General features: G+C 38.1%; 1 pseudogene; it reads right to left on the bottom strand.

Annotated features, from left to right (window-relative positions):
* Positions 1-559: 559 nt before the first annotated feature.
* On the bottom strand, positions 560-2,509 carry LOC133293245 (uncharacterized; annotated as a pseudogene).
* Between the last annotated feature and the right edge of the window lie 4,208 nt (positions 2,510-6,717).

Here is a 6,717-nt window from a genome sequence, read left to right as displayed (position 1 = left end):
GCCACAATTCCAAAGAATTGATAAGCTCGAGAACGCCACAAGGATTGATGCCCTTGATAAGTTCAGAGATTCTCAAAAGAACACGAGAACTAGTCTCACCAAAATAGGTTAACTTGATATTCCAAATCTGTCTTCAAAAGCCATGGTGTTCCCTTATATAGTGGGCAACAACCATATTGAGTTTAACCTAAAAGTGCTTACACATAAAAGAAAATAGACAGCCCAATAATCCAGCCCAATAAGCCTTATTACAAAAAGTTTAACTAAATATAAGAAAATAAAATTAAGTGCAGAATTTGGGCCAAGTAAAATAAAGCCTTCATGCATATCCATTGAGGCTTATTCTTCAAGGTCTTCAATTTGAATTAAGTGTATCATTTTGGGCTCTTCTTCCTTTAGACTTGGGCTTGTCTCAAGTAAAGTGGTCACCAAGAGATTTAGAGCCTCTTTAGCCTTTTTAGCTTTTGCTCTTGTCATTGGGCCTCCAAGACCTTGTATGTCCTCCAAGTTTGTTGTCTTGGTCATGCCACCTCCTATGTCCTCATCATTCCCTCCTTCTTTAGAAGAATTTGTCCTCAAATTGTAATCCTCGTCTCCTGCATCAAAAAGGGACAAATCAGCCACATTAAAAGTGAACACCATACTCACCAGGAAGGTCTATTTTGTAGGCATTATCATTAATTTTGGACAGCACTTGGAAAGGGCCATCTCCTCTTGGTTGAAGCTTAGATTTCCTTTGGGAAAGGCTAATGCTTCTCTTGAAATGCCCATCTGCAAAACCTTCCTTCCTTTATTTCCCTGCTTAGCATAGCTCTCTACCCTTTTCTCAATGTTTGCTTTTACCCTTTCATGAAGATATTCAGCCTTACAATGCTTGTTAAAAGGTAGCAAATCAAGAGGAGTGAAGGGTTAAAGCCATAAACAATTTCAAAAGGAGAATAATGAGTAGCAAGTCAAGAGGAGAAGAAAGAGTCTCACTATACACCCTCAAAAGAGAAAGAGTTTCCACTACCTTTTAAAGCCATAAACTCCATAATGTCCTCCAAAAATGGCTTAAGAATTTAGTATCATATCAGAGACAATGCTTCTTGGAAGATACAACCACTTCCTTGGCAAATCAGCAATATGGATTGCATCATCAACCTTTTTGCACGGAATAAATGTGCCCTTCAAAAAGTCCACACAACAAAAACAGAATCTTTATTTTTAGACCGAGGTAGTCCTAACACAAAATCCATAGAAATATCAATCCAAGGGCAATCTGGAATAGGTAAAGGAGTATACAACCCATGAGGCAATAATTTAGACTTAGACTGCTTACATACAATGCATCTTTCACACAATTTATGTACATCACGCTTCATGTGTGGCCAATAAAAATGTTCATGCAGCATGTCTAGAGTCTTTTGGATTCCAAAATGTCCCATTAATCCCCCCGCATGTGCCTCTTTCACAAGTAATTCCCTAATGGAACCTTTAGGAACACACAATCTCTTTTCTTTAAATAAGTAATCATTATGCCTAAAGAATCCATTTTGAGCAGCATCCACACAAGTTTCATAGATTTGTGCAAAGTCTGGATCATGTTCATACAATGCCTTAATATGATCAAAACCAAAAAACTTAGTTTCAAGAGTAGAGAACAAAGCATACCTTCTTGAAAGTGCATCTGCAACTACATTAGACTTACCTTTCTTGTGCTTGATCACATAGGGAAACTGCTCCAAGAACCTACCCATTTGGCATGCCTTTTGTTAAGCTTGCCTTGTCCTTTAAGTATTTAAGGACACTTCACTTTGATGACAAACTCTTTGGGCAAGAGATAGTGTTGCCATGTTTGCAAAGCCTTACCAATGCATACAATTCCTTATCATATGTGGAATAATTAAGAGCAGCCCCATTCAGTTTTTCACTAAAATAGGCAATGGGATGCCCCTCTTGCATCAAAACAGCCCCTATCCCCACATTTTTCCTAGAAACTCCCTTAACACATGATTCATTAGTCTCATGAAGGTACTAGGAGCATTGGTTAAACCAAAGGGCATAACCAACCATTCATACAGCCCATATTTAGTTTTAAAAGCTGTTTTCCATTCATCCCCTTCTCTAATCCTAATTTGATGGTATCCACTTTTTAAATCAATTTTAGAGAAGAAACAAGCACCATGCAATATCTAGGAATAGGATGTCTATACTTTACCGTGATGTTATTGATGGCTCTACAGTCAGTGCACATTCTCCAGGTTCCATCTTTCTTAGGCACTAAAAGGACTGGGACTGCACATGGACTTAAGCTTTCTTGCACCCATCCTCTTTTCATCAAGTCTTCAACTTGTCTCTGAATCTCCTTGGTCTCTTGGGGGTTACTCCTATAGGCTGGCCTATTAGGCAATGCAGCTCCCGGCACGAGATCAATTTGATGTTCAATGCCTCTTAGAGGAGGCAGTCCATGAGGCACCTCTTTGGGAAAGACATCTTCAAATTCCTGCAACAAAGAAGAAACCTCATTTGGAAGAGAGTTAGTAGGACTGGCATCTTTGATATTATTACACTCTTTACTCAAAAGTAAGAGCATTGGCTTTTTCAATTGTATAGCCTTTTTCACCTCTTTTTCTTTTATAAACAAATTTTGTGTTTTTCTCTCTTTTTCTCTTCTTGCTCTCTTCCACTCTCTTTCCCCTTTTTCTCTCCACTTTCTTTTCTCTCTTGCTTTCTTTTATCTCTCATTTTCAAATGATCCTCACTAACTTCTCTTGGAGTCAAAGGTGCAAGAATAGTCTTGCGTTCTTCATGCACAAAAGAGAATTTGTTGGTGTAACCATCATGCATAACTTTCTTATCATATTGCCAAGGTCTCCCAAGAAGCAAATGACAAGCCTCCATTGGTACCACATCACATAAAACTGTATCATCATACTTTCCTATGGAGAAGTTCACCTCCACTTGTTTGCTTACGGTCACTTCACCATCCTCACTAAGCCATTGAAGCTTATATGGCAGCGGGTGAGGTTTGGTTTCCATGCCCAATTTAGACACCATTCTAGCACTTGCAACATTGGTACAACTCCCTCCATCAATAATTAAAGAACATACCTTTCCTTGGATAAGGCATCTAGTATGAAAAATGTTCTCTCTTTGACTATCATCCATGTCTTTTACTTGGCTACCCAACATCCTTCTTACCATAAACAAATCTCCTTCCGGTATAATTTCCTCGTCATACTCATCTTCATCATCATGTGAGGCAGAATCTGAAGAAGACTCACTAGTAATCTCTCCATCCTCTTTAAGTAACATAGTCTTCTTAGTTGGACATTCTGAAGCTATGTGACCTCTTCCCAAACACTTGAAACATTTTATTTCACTATTCCTTGTCTTCTTAGGGGTCTCATTGGACTTAATTTGAGTCCTTTGAGGTGCAGCAGTGGGGTTGCTTGATGAAGTACCTCCCTCCTTCTTATTTCTGTCCTTCCAACTTGAAGAATTAAAATTAGAAGAGTTTTTCCTCATGACACCCTTTCTCTTGAGTTGTTGTTCTACCTTACTAGCTTGATGCACTAAATCCTCCAACTCCACATAATTTTGCAACTCCACAACATCCCTTATGTCACTATTCAGTCCATGCAAGAAACGTGCCATAGTAGCCTCCCGTTCTTCACTAACATTTGCTCTAATCAAGGAAACCTCCATCTCTTTATAATACTCATCTACACTCTTGTTACCTTGTGTAAGCCGTTGAAGTTTATTGTGAAGGTCTCTATGATAATGGGAAGGAACAAATCTTCTTCTCATTAGCCTTTTCATCTCCATCCAACTATCCACCAATGGTTCTTCATATCTTACCCTCTCCTTTTGCAATTGGTCCCACCAAATAAGAGCATAATCACTAAACTCCATGGCTGCCACCTTCATTTTCTTTTCTTCAGTATAGTTGTGACATGAAAATAAATGCTCAATCTTCATTTCCCACTCCAAATAGGCCTCCGGATCACTTTTTCCTTTAAAAGATGGTATATTAAGCTTCACCCCCTTAATTATATCCTCTCTAGCAACATCCTCATTATCTCTTCTCCTTCTATCAACCCTTCTTCTACCTCCATCATCATCATGAGTCCCTTGATTTTCTAAGTGCTCAATTCTCTCATATAATTCCTCTGTTTGCTCCCTCATCATCGTTTGCATTCGATCCATAATGGCATCGATTAGCAACCTGTTTTCTCTCTCACGAGGAGGGCTACCTTCACCACCTGCACCTGCCATAATTCAAGGAAAAGAACAAGAATAAAAGAAATTGGACCTCACCACTCGCTCACGTGTTTACACTCTTAAAATGTATCACTCGTGTTTGTTGCTCTCTATTAGGCTTTTGTGTAATGTGCTCTCTTGCCTTTTTCCTCTCAATAGCTCTCTTTAAGTTCTTAACAGAATCTCCAAGAACACTCAAGAGTACAATCCCAAACTCAAGAATTCGTAATGACAAATTGGAAATATGTCAAAGAAGGCAAAACAAAGAAAACCAAAACAAATTGAAGGAATTATTCAAGGAAGACACTTTGGACCTGATTTGAGAGTAGTAGTGTGTAACAAGTAGCTGTATAGCATATATATATTTTTTTTTTTTATTTTTTTTTTTTATAAAACCTGATGCTTCAATAAAATGGAATTTGTAATTTTGGAATGAAAAATTCAGATTGCAGTAATGCTAAACTGAATTTGATTGAATTCTCCACAAAACAAGCTATTATTTAACACACTAACAGCATACTACTCAAGGAACAAGGATTGAAAGGATTAAAAATCAAGAACAATGATGAACATAGGACGAACCTTAAGAACACAAGTGCAGAAATTATGAACACAACAAGAAATTGAAACAAACAGAATATCAAAGGAACAAATTAGGAACCAACAACAAAGGCTAAAACAGAATTGCACAATTCAAAATTAAAAACACAAATACTAGGGATTAGGGTTACCAAATGTGTGATCAGAATTGATGGAAACAATGGAGAAAAATCAAACCCAATTCCAATCCTAGAACTGAGCTCTGATTACCACATGATATGATCCCCAATAGGAATGGAGGAATGGATCTACTAGGAATGGAAATTCTAACCCCAAATTCATCTCACGCTACAGACCTCGGATTTGGGTGATTCCAAAACGAGGTGAAAGATGGCTTCCTGAATCACGATTTTGGCACAAGAATCACCGGAAAAGGATAAGGAATTCGAGAGATATGAATCCAAGATAATATAGAACGAAATTGGAGTTTAAGGATTATAGGTAGGCGCCACAATTCGAAAGAATTGATAAGCCCAAGAACGCCACAAGGATTGATGCCCTTGATAAGTTCAGAGATTCTCAAAAGAACCCAAGAGAACTAGTCTCACCAAAATAGGTTAACTTGATATTCCAAATCTGTCTTCAAAAGCCATGGTGTTCCCTTATATAGTGGGCAACAACCATATTGAGTTTAACCTAAAAGTACTTACACATAAAAGAAGATAGACAACCCAATAATCCAGCCCAATAAGCCTTATTACAAAAAGTTTAACTAAATATAAGAAAATAAAAAATTAAGTGCAGAATTGGGCCAAGTAAAATAAAGCCTTCATGCATATCCATTGAGGCTTATTCTTCAAGGTCTTCAATTTTAATTAAGTGTATCATTTTGGGCTCTTCTTCCTTTAGACTTGGGCTTGTCTCAAGTAAAGTGGTCACCAAGAGATTTAGAGCCTCTTTAGCCTTTTTAGCTTTTGCTCTTGTCATTGGGCCTCCAAGACCTTGTATGTCCTCCAAGTTTGTTGTCTTGGTCATGCCACCTCCTGATCTGTTGCCTGATGTGGGACCTATTTCATTAGATCCATACCGGATGTCTTGATGAGGACATAGGAGGTGGCATGACCAAGACAACAAACTTGGAGGACATATAAGGTCTTGGAGGCCCAATGACAAGAGCAAAAGCTAAAAAGGCTAAAGAGGCTCTAAATCTCTTGGCGACCACTTTACTTGAGACAAGCCCAAGTCTAAAGGAAGAAGAGCCCAAAATGATACACTAAATTCAAATTGAAGACCTTGAAGAATAAGCCTCAATGGATATACATGAAGGCTTTATTTTACTTGGCCCAAATTCTGCACTTAATTTTATTTTCTTATATTTAGTTAAACTTTTTGTAATAAGGCTTATTGGGCTGTATATTTTCTTTTATGTGTAAGCACTTTTAGGTTAAACTCAATATGGCTGTTGCCCACTATATAAGGGAACACCATGGCTTTTGAAGACAGATTTGGAATATCATGTTAACCTATTTTGGTGAGACTAGTTCTCTTGGGTTCTTTTGAGAATCTCTGAACTTATCAAGGGCATCAGTCCTTGCGGCGTTCTTGGGCTTATCAATTCTTTGGAATTGTGGCGCCTACCTATAATCCTTAAACTCCAATTTCGTTCTATATTATCTTGGATTCATATCTCCCAAATTCCGTATCCTTTTCAGGTGATTCTTGTGCCAAAATCGTGATTCAGGAAGCCATCTTTCACCTCGTTTTGGAATCACCCAAATCCAAGGTCCGTAGCGTGAGATACGCTCTGTTTTTAACAGTACGTGTTGGCGGCTGAATTTGGAGTTATAATTTTCCATTCCTAGTAGATCCATTCCTCCAATCCTATTGGGGAATCATATCATGTGGTAATCAGAGCTCAGTTCTAGGATTGGA

This window comes from Gastrolobium bilobum, unplaced genomic scaffold (genome assembly GCF_033153095.1).
Source record: "Gastrolobium bilobum isolate Gb01-03AN ecotype WA unplaced genomic scaffold, APGP_CSIRO_Gbil_v1 utg75398, whole genome shotgun sequence".
Taxonomy (NCBI): Eukaryota; Viridiplantae; Streptophyta; class Magnoliopsida; order Fabales; family Fabaceae; genus Gastrolobium; species Gastrolobium bilobum.
Note: the sequence above shows the minus strand (reverse complement) of the source record. Positions and strands in the feature narration are given on the sequence as shown.